This window comes from Somniosus microcephalus, unplaced genomic scaffold, assembly GCF_052327205.1.
Source record: "Somniosus microcephalus isolate GS21.2 unplaced genomic scaffold, FLI_Smic_1.0 unresolved_chr9, whole genome shotgun sequence".
NCBI classification, from domain to species: domain Eukaryota; kingdom Metazoa; phylum Chordata; class Chondrichthyes; order Squaliformes; family Somniosidae; genus Somniosus; species Somniosus microcephalus.
The window spans coordinates 16,815,271-16,827,090 of record NW_028225187.1 but is presented as its reverse complement, the minus strand read 5'-3'; the positions used below and the strand labels follow the sequence as shown (position 1 = coordinate 16,827,090).

General features: G+C 50.0%; 1 long non-coding RNA gene across 1 annotated transcript in view; it reads right to left on the bottom strand.

Annotated features, from left to right (window-relative positions):
• Window positions 1-1,806: 1,806 nt before the first annotated feature.
• The window catches only part of LOC147084830 (uncharacterized), a 35,391-nt gene continuing 25,377 nt past the window's right edge, over window positions 1,807-11,820 (bottom strand). The window contains exons 2-3 of the long non-coding RNA XR_015075821.1: window positions 3,437-3,595; window positions 1,807-2,030 (exon numbers count right to left, since the gene is read on the bottom strand). This is a non-coding gene — a long non-coding RNA (uncharacterized LOC147084830). The remainder of the gene's footprint in view (window positions 2,031-3,436; window positions 3,596-11,820) is intronic.

The following is an 11,820-nucleotide window of genomic DNA, read 5'->3' as shown; positions in this document are numbered from 1 at the left end:
TGGGACTCCCTCCCCTCCCTCAGTCTCCAAACTGTGGGACTCCCTCCCCTCCCTCCATCTCCAAACTGTGGGACTCCCTCCCCTCCCTCCGTCTCTAAACTGTGGGACTCCCTCCCCTCCCTCAGTCTCCAAACTGTGGGACTCCCTCCCCTCCCTCAGTCTCCAAACTGTGGGACTCCCTCCCCTCCCTCCGTCTCCAAACTGTGGGACTCCCTCCCCTCCCTCAGTCTCCAAACTGTGGGACTCACTCCCCTCCCTCAGTCTCCAAGCTGTGGGACTCCCTCCCCTCCCTCAGTCTCCAAACTGTGGGACTCCCTCCCCTCCCTCAGTCTCCAAACTGTGCGACTCCCTCCCCTCCCTCAGTCTCCAAACTGTGCGACTCCCTCCCCTCCCTCAGTCTCCAAACAGTGGGACTCCCTCCCCCTCCCTCAGTCTCCAAACTGTGGGACTCCCTCCCCTCCCTCAGTCTCCAAACTGTGGGACTCCCTCCCCTCCCTCAGTCTCCAAACTGTGGGACTCCTTCCCCTCCCTCAGTCTCCAAACTGTGGGACTCACTCCCCTCCCTCAGTCTCCAAACTGTGGGACTCAGTCCCCTCCCTCAGTCTCCAAACTGGGGGACTCCCTCCCCTCCCTCAGTCTCCAAACTGTGGGACTCCCTCCCCTCCCTCAGTCTCCAAACTGTGGGACTCCCTCCCCTCCCTCAGTCTCCAAACTGGGGGACTCCCTCCCCTCCCTCAGTCTCCAAACTGTGGGACTCCCTCCCCTCCCTCAGTCTCCAAACTGTGGGACTCCCTCCCCTCCCTCAGTCTCCAAACTGTGGTACTCCCTCCCCTCCCTCAGTCTCCAAACTGTGGGACTCCCTCCCCTCCCTCAGTCTCCAAACTGTGGGACTCCCTCCCCTCCCCTGTCTCCAAACTGTGGGACTCCCTCCCCTCCCTCCGTCTCCAAACTGTGGGACTCCCTCCCCTCCCTCCGTCTCCAAACTGTGGGACTCCCTCCCCTCCCTCAGTCTCCAAACTGTGGGACTCCTTCCCCTCCCTCGGTCTCCAAACTGTGGGACTCCCTCCCCTCCCTCAGTCTCCAAACTGTGGGACTCCCTCCCCTCCCTCAGTCTCCAAACTGTGGGACTCCCTCCCCTCCCTCAGTCTCCTAACTGTGGGACTCCCTCCCCTCCCTCAGTCTCCAAACTGTGAGACTCCCTCCCCTCCCTCAGTCTCCAAACTGTGGGACTCCCTCCCCTCCCTCAGTCTCCTAACTGTGGGACTCCCTCCCCTCCCTCAGTCTCCAAACTGTGGGACTCCCTCCCCTCCCTCAGTCTCCAAACTGTGGGACTCCCTCCCCTCCCTCAGTCTCCAAACTGTGGGACTCCCTCCCCTCCCTCAGTCTCCAAACTGTGGGACTCCCTCCCCTCCCTCAGTCTCCTAACTGTGGGACTCCCTCCCCTCCCTCAGTCTCCAAACTGTGGGACTCCCTCCCCTCCCTCAGTCTCCAAACTGTGGGACTCCCTCCCCTCCCTCAGTCTCCAAACTGTGGGACTCCCTCACCTCCCTCACTTTCCAAACTGTGGGACTCCCTCCCCACCCTCAGTCTCCAAATTGTGTGACTCCCTCCCCTCCCTCAGTCTCCAAACTGTGGGACTCCCTCCCCTCCCTCAGTCTCCCCTCCTAGCTGATTAGCCCCTCTCCCTAATCCGTGAGCCCCGTAGCTGGAGCCTGGGCCTCTCCTGCTCTGGGCGCCTGCATGCAGGCCTCAGGACCCTGGCCCATCGCGAGCCTGGCAGCGTATGATTAACCCCGGTTCTCCCAGGGCCCGCTATGGGCGAAACCGTTAACACTCACCTTCACAGACTGGCAGGGGCCCACTCCACTGCCGGTCCCCTTGGCAACGGTGCTGGGTGACGGCCAGGCCTACTCGGGCCCTGAAGCCTGGGTTGCAGGCGATCGCCATCCAATGGCCGAACAAAGGCCGGGATCCTTTCCGGAGGGTGGCAACGGCGTTGTCCACGGTCACGGGCCACGGGCAGGAACGATCTGTGAGGGAAAAGTGTGAGAAAGTAAATGAGACCGATTATGATTCACTCGTTCCTCTGTCACCCTCTCCCCCTTCCCTCCTTTTCCCCCCCTCCCCTTCCCCTCCTCTCTTCCCCTATTTGCCCCTTCCCTCCTTTCCCTCTCCCTCCCCTTCCCCTCCTCTCTCTCCCCCTCTCTCTCTCTGCCTCTCTCTGTCTCTCTCTCTCTCTCTCTCTCTCTCTGTCTCTCTCTCTGTCTCTCTCTCTGTCTCTCTCTCTCTCTCAATTCAATTCAATTCAATTCAATTCAATTCAAATCGCTTTATTGGCATGACAAGTTACATCTTATGTTGCCAAAGCATCGAAAAACATTCATGTTTGTTCACAAAAATACAGATCTATCCATACAGTGTATAAACAGATATATCCCTGAGTGTATAAATATACTTTCATATAATTTATATATATACTCTTTTCTTATATTTACTGGTTGTCCCTCTGTTTATGGCAAGCTGTAACATAGTGTGCCGCCAGTGTTATGCAATTTCTCTCTTCCCCTAGTAGATATGGGAGTTTTTGATCGTTATTCAAATTTCTGAATTCCGGGCATATTTTTGTGAATTTTGGTTAGAAATTCTCCCTTATGCCCTGATATTTTCTACAAGCTGTGAGGAAGTGCATCTCTGTCTCCACCACTCCCTGACTGCAGTGAGAGCATATCCTGTCCTCTCTTGGTAGCCGGGTCTGCCTGTGTCTACCTTTTTCGATCGCCAGGCTATGTTCACTAAGTCTGTACATTGTCAAAGTTTTTCTCAGTTTGCTATCCTTTACCATGGTCAGGGTAATCAGCCATGTTGTATTGTCTGTTTAGGGCCAAGTAGCAATTGAGTTTGCTTTGGTTTTTGTTGTTTCTGCCCAATATGTCAGATATTTTTCCTTTGCTCTCTCTCTGTCTCTCTATATCTCTCTCTCTCTGTCTCTCTCTCTCTCTGTCTCTCTCCCTGTCTCTCTCCCTGTCTCTCTCTCTGTCTCTCTCTGTCTCTCTCTCTCTCTCTCTCTCTGTCTCTCTCTCTCTCTGTCTCTGTCTCTCTCTCTCTCTCTGTCTCTCTCTCTGTCTCTCTCTCTCTCTGTCTCTGTCTCTCTCTCTCTCTCTCTCTTTCTCTCTGTCTCTGTCTCTCTCTCTCTCCCCTTTCTCTCTCCCTCTCTCCCCTCTCTCTCTCCCTCTCACCCCTCTCTCTCTCCCTCTCTCCCCTCTCTCTCTCCCTCTCTCATTCTCTCCCCTCTCTCTCTCCCTCTCTCACTCTCTCCCCTCTCTCTCTCCCCCCTCCCCTTTCTTTCTACCCCAACACCCCTCCGTCAAAGCCCATTCCGCCCACAATTCGGGGCTGATCTACCGAGGGGTTCTTCGCCCCTCTCGTTGCGACTCACAGGCCAACACACAGCTGAGGCCGCAGGCTCCATCACACCGGCACTGGCGCCGCAGGCAATCCCGGTTATCGAGGCACGGCTTCAAGCACGATCGGGCCCTGGAGGCTGCGGATTTCGTACTCCGAGAGGGACAGGACCCATCTTCACCCCACGGCTTCCCTGAGGGACACAACAGCACGGGGTTAGACACAGAGTAAAGCTCCCTCTACACTGTCCCATCAAACACTCCCAGGGCAGGTACAGCACGGGTTAGATACAGAGTAAAGCTCCCTCTACACTGTCCCATCAAACACTCCCAGGACAGGTGCAGCACGGGTTAGATACAGAGTAAAGCTCCCTCTACACTGTCCCATCAAACACTCCCAGCGCAGGTACAGCGCGGGGTTAGATACAGAGTAAAACTCCCTCTACACTGTCCCATCAAACACTCCCAGCGCAGGTACAGCACGGGGTTAGATACAGAGTAAAGCTCCCTCTACACTGTCCCATCAAACATTCCTAGGGCAGGTACAGCACGGGGTAAGATACTGAGTAAAGCTCCCTCCACACTATCCCATCAAACACTCCCAGGGCAGGTACAGCACAGGTTAGATACAGAATAAAGCTCACTCTACACTGTCCCATCAAACATTCCCAGGGCAGGTACAGCACGGGGTTAGATACAGAGTAAAGCTCCCTCTACACTGTCCCATCAAACACTCCCAGGGCAGGTACAGCACGGATTAGATACAGAGTAAAGCTCCCTCTACATTTTCTGATCAAACACTCCCAGGGCAGGTACAGCACGGGGTTAGATACAGAGTAAAGCTCCCTCTACACTGTCCCATCCAACACTCCCAGGGCAGGGACAGCACGGGTTAGATACAGAGTAAAGATCCCTCCAGAATGTCCCATCAAACACTCCCAGGGCAGGTACAGCACGGGGTTAGATACAGAGTAAAGCTCCCTCTGCACTGTCCCATCAAACACTCCCAGGACAGGAACAGCACGGGGTTAGATACAGAGTAAAGCTCCCTCTACACTGTCCCATCAAACACTCCCAGGGCAGGTACAGCACAGGGTTAGATACAGAGTAAAGCTCCCTCAACATTGTCCCATCAAACACTGCCAGGGCAGGTACAGCACGGGGTTAGATACAGAGTAAAGCTCCCTCTACACTGTCCCATCAAACACTCCCAGGGCAGGTACAGCATGGGTTAGATACAGAGTAAAGCTCCCTCTACACTGTCTCATCAAACACTCCCAGGGCAGCTACAGCACGGGGTTAGATACAGACTAAAACTCCCTCTACACTGTCCGATCAAACACTCCCAGGGCAGGTACAGCACGGGGTTAGATCCAGAGTAAAGCTCCCTCTACACTGTCCCATCAAACACTCCCAGGGCAGGTACAGCACGGGGTTAGATAGAGTAAAGCTCCCTCTACACTGTCCCATCAAACACTCCCAGGGCAGGTACAGCATGGGTTAGATACAGAGTAAAGCTCCCTCTACACTGTCCCATCAAACACTCCCAGGGCAGGTACAGCACGGGTTAGATACAGAGTAAAGCTCCCTCTACACTGTCCCATCGAGCACTCCCAGGGCAGGTACAGCATGGGTCAGATACAGAGTAAAGCTCCCTGTACACTGTCTCATCAAACACTCCCAGGGCAGGTACAGCACGGGTTAGATACAGAGTAAAGTGTATTGATTTCTTTGTGGGTTCAATGATGAGACATTTATGAAAGAGAATGACTTTTAATCTAAAGCTTGTTCAACTCTTTTATACAGCTTTTACAGGAGACACGATGCTTGTGATGCATCTAGAACGAAACTGAAACTAAAACTAACTGCCTTGCTTCTCTCGGTCACATGCCCTCTGCTGGTCAGGCACAAGCAATCAATACATGCAAACATGCTATTAAGGCATCATAATCAAACAGGCAAATACCATCTCTATTTGCTGATATCATTACATCTCCTTTTCTTAAAACAAAGGTATTTTACTTTTAACTAACAACATGTTTTCTTTGTATTAATCTGCATTTTAACTGTAACACTTAATGAACTTACATTATCATTATCATGATCAAGGTTTTTTAACCTTGCTTTGTGTGTTCACATAAAATATGTCAATACACTAGAACTTGAAGAAAGAATAAGATAACATTACTTCCTTCTACAACAATAGTCCTTAAATTTGCTCAATGAGTCTCTCAGGAGGCTTCACATGTCTTGAGGATTTTCTGATTGATTGTCCTTGAATCTGAGTTGTTGCCTCAGATGATTGGTTCTCAGCTGTGTGATCAGGTTGTTCAACAGTATCAGTCTCTTGACCTGCTGTGGCTGGTCCCATGAGAAGATCTCGACGATTTCTTCTCAGAACAGCACCCTCATCTGTCTGAATGGTGTATGATCTTGGTTGAACTTCACTCAGGACAGTTCCCTTCTGAGTCCATGTGTTTGTTTTGTCTTTGAACCTTAGTTGGTCACCAGTGTGGAGTTCAGGTAGGTTTTGTGTTCCTCTGTCATAGTAGTACTTTTGCTTTTCTTTCTGTTGTTCTTTGAACTTCCTCACTTTCTCCCCCTCTTTTGTTTTCAGGAGGTTCTCCGGGATGGGTAGGTTTGACCTTAGCCGACGTCCCATCAGGAGTTGGGCTGGTGACATACCACACTCGAGTGGCGTTGTGCGGTATACAAGCATGCTTTGGTAGAAGTCAGTTCTACTGTCTTTTGCCTTGTACTTCAGTCTTTTCACTGTGTTTGCGGGCTCTCCTGGGTCAACAGCTCTGGACAACGTGTCTGCTGTATACCTCAGCTTACCCGGTGTGTACGCAACATTCAGTTCATCATAGACTGTCTCTCCTTCGCTTTCCACAACGAGGAATCTCTTTACCAGGTTCAGTCTCTCACAGGCTTTTAAACCTACTATGGCTTGCACATCCTTTGGCACCACGATTAATGCTAGCGTGTGCTCTCTGTCCTTGTGTGTTACCTTGACAATGCATCTTCCTTTCACTGGTATATCAGTACCTGAGTATCCTGTCACTTTCACTTTTATTCCATGTATCTTTGGTCTGGGTCTAATTTTCTTAAAATCAGTCTCTGATATCACATTAACTTGTGCTCCAGTATCCAATTTAAATGGAATGTGTATGTCATTCACTTTTAGTGTCAACATCCAGTCTCTTTCTTCTTTTTTGTTTTCAGACACAACATCTACATAGAACTCCTCTATGTCGCTTTCATCTACTGTATGGACCTTGCTTTGTTGCATTTGGTTCTTACAGCAACGGGCATAATCACAGAATCACAGAAACCCCACAGTGCAGATAGAGGCCATTTCAGCCCATCGAGCCTGCACCGACACATATACCACGCGATCCCCATAACCCCTACACCAACACATATCCCACCCTATCCCCGTAACCCCACGTATTTAATCCCCCTAACACTAAGGGTCAATTTATCATAGCCAATCAACCTAACCCGCACATCTTTGGACTGTGGGAGGAAACCGGAGCACCCGGAGGGAACCCACGCAAACACGGGGAGAATGTGCAAACTCCACACAGACAGTCGCCCGAGGCCAGATTCGAACCCGGGTCCCTGGCGCTGTGAGGCAACAGTGCTAACCACTATGCCACCGTGCTGGTTGTTCTTGTTGCAACTATTGCATGTTTTACCATATGCTGGACACTTTCTTGGTGGATGCTGTGTACCACATCGACTACATGACTTTCGATTGTCCCTTTCATTTTTGTTCGCTGGCCACGCCTCTTTTTTCACATTGGCGCTCTTTTTGTTAAACGGTTTATGTCCGTTCATTCTCACTGCATCCACGTTGCAGCTATTGTCACTGAACAGCTCCTTTGCCTGCAACTTCACAGTCTCTGTAGCCCTACACAGTGCTATGGCTTTTCCCAGGTCTAGATCTTGCTCTCTTAGCAGTCTTTCCCTTAGACCATTATCTGGAATACCACACACCAGTCTGTCTTTTATCAGCGAGTCTGTCAGTCCCCCAAATTCACACGATTTGCTTCTGTTTCTCAGTTCAGTCACATACTGATCAATAGTCTCACCCGTTTTCTGAACACATGTGAAAAACCTGTGCCTCTCAAACATCACATTACGTTTAGGTATGCAGTAGGCCTCAAACTGTTCCATTATTTTATCTAGCTTCATATTGTCTCCATTAGCAGCGAATGTGAAGTTATTATACAACTCCAGCGCTTCATCACCCACGACATGTAAGAACAGTGATGCTTTCATTTTATCACCTTTCTCGTCAGCTCCGATTGCTGATAAAAACAACCCCAAACGTTGTTTGAACCTCCTCCAATTTTCAGCCGCATTACCTGTCAACTGAAGCGTCGCCGGTGGGAGTAAACCTTCCATTTTTCACTTCGTTAGCTATTCTCTAATGGTAAGTAACGATGTTCTCTTTTGGCTTGCTAATCTGTGGAGAGCTGATTTAACTTCAGATTTTTTCTCTTCATCTCTTTCAGTCACTTCTGACACCATGTATTGATTTCTTTGTGGGTTCAATGACGAGACATTTATGAAAGAGAATGAGTTTTAATGTAAAGCTTGTTCAACTCTTTTATACAGCTTTTACAGGAGACACGATGCTTGTGATGCATCTAGAACGAAACTGAAACTAAAACTAACTGAAATAACAACAGAAAATGCTGGAATAACTCAGCAGGTCAGGCAACATCCGTGGAGAGAAATTTGAGTTGACGTTTCGGGTTGGACCCTTCTTCAAAACTTCTCTAAAACTAACTGCCTTGCTTCTCTCGGTCACATGCCCTCTGCTGGTCAGGCACAAGCAATCAATACATGCAAACATGCTATTAAGGCATCATAATCGAACAGGCAAATACAATCTCTATTTGCTGATATCATTACATAAAGCTCCCTCTACACTGTCCCCATCAAACACTCCCAGGGCAGGTACAGCATGGGTTAGATACAGAGTAAAGCTCCCTCTACACTGTCGCATCAAACACTCCCAGGGCAGGTACAGCATGGGTCAGATACAGAGTAAAGCTCCCTCTACACTGTCCCCATCAAACACACCCAGAGCAGGTACAGCACGGGTTAGATACAGAGTAAAGCTCCCTCTACACTGTCCCATCAAACACTCCCAGGGCAGGAACAGCACGGGTTAGATACAGAGTAAAGCTCCCTCTACACTGTCCCATCAAACACTCCCGGGGCAGGAACAGCACGGGTTAGATACAGAGTAAAGCTCCCCCTACACTGTCCCATCAAACACTCCCAGGGCAGGTACAGCACAGGTTAGATACAGAGTAAAGCTCCCTCTACACTGTCCCATCAAACACTCCCAGGGCAGGTACAGCATGGGATAGATACAGAGTAAAGCTCCCTCTACACTGTCCCCATCAAACACTCCCAGGGCAGGTACAGCATGAGTTAGATACAGAGTAAAGCTCCCTCTACACTGTCCCATCAAACACTCCCAGGGCAGATACAGCATGGGGTTAGATACAGAGTAAAGCTCCCTCTACACTGTACCATCAAACACTCCCAGGGCAGGTACAGCACGGGTTAGATACAGAGTAAAGCTCCCTCTACACTGTCCCATCAAACACTCCCAGGGCAGGTACAGCACGGGTTAGATACAGAGTAAATCTCCCTCTACACTGTACAATCAAACACTCCCAGGGCAGGTACAGCACGGGTTAGATACAGAGTAAAGATCCCTCTACACTGTCCCATCAAACACTCCCAGGGCAGGTACAGCATGGGTTAGATACAGAGTAAAGCTCCCTCTACACTGTCCCATCAAACACTCCCAGGGCAGGTACAGCACGGGTTAGATACAGTGTAAATCTCCCTCTACACTGTACCATCAAACACTCCCAGGGCAGGTACAGCACGGGTTAGATACAGAGTAAAGCTCCCTCTACACTGTCCCATCAAACACTCCCAGGGCAGGTACAGCACGGGTTAGATACAGAGTAAAGCTCCCTCTACACTGTCCCATCAAACACTCCCAGGGCAGGTACAGCACGGGTTAGATACAGAGTAAATCTCCCTCTACAGTGTCCCATCAAACACTCCTGTAGTGTATGTACTTTGCAGAAGGAACTATATTTTGCAGCCCCTGTATACTGCAGTACCAATAGTGACCACCCCTGTATATAAGCCTGTGTAGTAACTTTGCATGGTAGTTCCAGTTTTGTCTCCACTCAGTAAACACCTGTTGTAACCAACTCCTGCAGTCCGTGTCTCAATTACACACGGACATAATACTGGCGACGAGCAGATCCGAACTTACCTACAGTCTGCACCATCTCATGGGAATCCATTCCTGAAGCGAAGTTGTCAGAGTTCGAGGCCAGAAGGAAGAAAGAAAAAAAAAAAAACAGAAGAAATGGGCGTCTGCCGTGTGCAACCGCCTCTGATTCATCGGATTTGAAGGTTTGCAGGAGAGGCTGTCGAGAGCGGGGCTTGGTTATCCTGCCTATGGTGTTCCAGCTAATCGGGCTGGTGGCAGGTAGTACACTGATCCTTCCTGGGCTGCGGCGGGCTCGATCAGGTGGCTTTTCAACGGGGCCGAGCAGCGTTGTCGGGAAGAGGAGAGAGAGAGAGAGGGTGGAGCACACAGGGCGCGGCCGGTGCTATGAAGCCGGGCAGCGTACAGACCCGAGAAGAGGGAGAGAAGTGTCCCGTAGGGTTTGCTCTGACGACGGGAAAATAAAAGAAATTAGAAGCGCAGAAAGCCGCGAGGAGCTGCAGTTTGCCACGGGGACCGTGGAGAGCGGCGTTAGCAGCTGCGCGGGGGGGGGAAGTGCGCGAAGACCATAGGGCGCCGCCATCAAGGCATAAAAACGCCAGCAACAGCACTAGCAGCAGCGGAGAAGACAGAAAGCGTGGGAGGCGCCATCTTAATCCAGCGGGGAAGAAGGCAAAGCACGGGAGGTGCCATTTTGTTCAATCGGGGAAGAGGGCAAAGCGCGGGAGGCGCCATCTTAGATTTCCAAGATGCCAAAGACTGGCAATATCACTGCCTTCGATAATGCAATAGAAGACTGGACCACGTATGTGGAAAGAGTCGAAGTATATTGCAAAGCAAACGAAGTAGCCGATGAGAAAAAGGCATTGGTACTATTAAACTTAATGGGCGCAAGAACGTACGGCCTATTGCGGAACCTGATCACTCCAGCCAAACCGATGGCGAAGAGTTTTAACGAAATTGTTGATATCCTACAGGAACACCTAAATCCTACACCGCTGCTGATTGCAGAAAGATTTAAATTCCACAGGAGAAATCAGCATAAAGATGAGAGCAATGCTGATTACCTTACGGAACAACGCAAGTCTGTGGACTCCTGAGTGAAGGAACCCAGAGGAGGTTACTCTCAGAGAAAGAGCTGACGCTGGATAAGGCTTTCAGCTTGGCAGTATCATACGAAGCAGCAGCAAGGGGAGCTGCGGAAATACAGCAAAAGCCACAGGAATACGGCACCCATGAAATGACACGGGGATTTGAAAAATGTTATTGCTGCGGCAGAACAACCCATGACCAGAAGGACTGCTGGTCCAAGGACAAAATATGCAGGCAATGCGGAAAGATGGGACACATTGCACGAGGTTGCAGGTCTGGAAAGAAGACTAACAACAACAAAAAGGCTACTAAGGAACAGTACAGGAAAGTACAAAAGATGACGGACAGTAGTTCCGAAGACCAGAAGAGCGATAGTGAATCCGGGAACAAGAGACTAAGCTGTCTCAAACTTCACAACGTAATCGTGAAAGAGGATCACCGAACCATTTGGGTCACCCTCACGATAGCAGGGTCCCAAGTCAAAATGGAATTGGATACAGGATCAGCCCTGACCGACATGAATCGACGAGACTACGAGCGGCTATTCTCACACATACCCTTGAAAGAGACATCCATTGTCTTGAAGACGTATACGGGGCAGAAAGTATACCCTAGAGGGAAAATAAGGGTGCCTGTCGAATACAACGGCAAAGAAATACAGAAATTGTATCTGTACATACTGCAAGATGGTGGACCACCGTTATTGGGACGTGAATGGATCAGAAAGATAAGTTTAGACTGGCACTCCATTCAGGCACTGACTGTGGCTGGTAAAAAGGATGACGACGTCACACCTGGACGATTGTCAAAAATCTTAGCTAACGCTAAAGAGGTATTTCAACAAGAACTGGGAACTCTTAAAGGCGTAACCGCCTCGATAAAAATAGAAGAGAATGCAATTCCCAAGTTTTTCAAAGCAAGACCGGTACCGTATGCAATTCGCCCAGCCGTCGAGGCAGAGCTGGAGAATCTGGAGAATGCAGGCGTGTTATCTAAGGTAGACTGGAGCGAGTGGGCGACACCCATCGTTCCTGTCATGAAAAAAAC